Genomic DNA, 653 nt, shown 5'->3' on the forward strand with positions numbered 1-653 from the left:
TGTTTTCAAGAAGTATACTTCCGTTTTGACATCAGGAGAACGCTTCGAGCAGCCAAAGATGAAAGACACTTGCTAAGGTTTTTTTAACGACTGTTTATCATTGTCTGTTCCTGGATTCGTGGACAAATTTTTGAGATTTAAAACCCGAAAATGAAGGAGGTAATTTGTTTTCTTTCGACGCTGCCATCGATGAGTGAGTGGAGCCACAATTGTTGTGATGTCGGAAACTGCCAGTATTTAAGTATAATATTTGCTTTTTCTCAGCCCTGGAGTTTTCATTATTTTATTTGGCCTACTGCAAGAGTCATCGTAGCTCTTGTTCGTCGGCTTCATCGTAGTCGTTAAGGAAATTTATACCTCTGTAGCCTGTGACACTGACGATATGTTCTGAACTTACAATCTTTGCTTTCTTCAGCCTTCTGACTGTTGTTTTTCTTGCACAATGATTCGTAAACTTTTTTCTCACTTTCTTTAAGGCTAGTACCAGCTACGGATACTTTCATTATGTGAGTTATGGTATTTTCGCCCATTGGTTTAGTTTGGACCAGATGTTTAAATTTTCGGTTTCGTTTGCTAGTGAGGTAGAAAAAAAAACAGACCATCGCATGGATGTTTTAATAGAGGTCTTCGCTCCACGAAAGACTCAAAGAGAG

This window comes from Porites lutea, chromosome 1 (genome assembly GCF_958299795.1).
Source record: "Porites lutea chromosome 1, jaPorLute2.1, whole genome shotgun sequence".
Classification (NCBI taxonomy): domain Eukaryota; kingdom Metazoa; phylum Cnidaria; class Anthozoa; order Scleractinia; family Poritidae; genus Porites; species Porites lutea.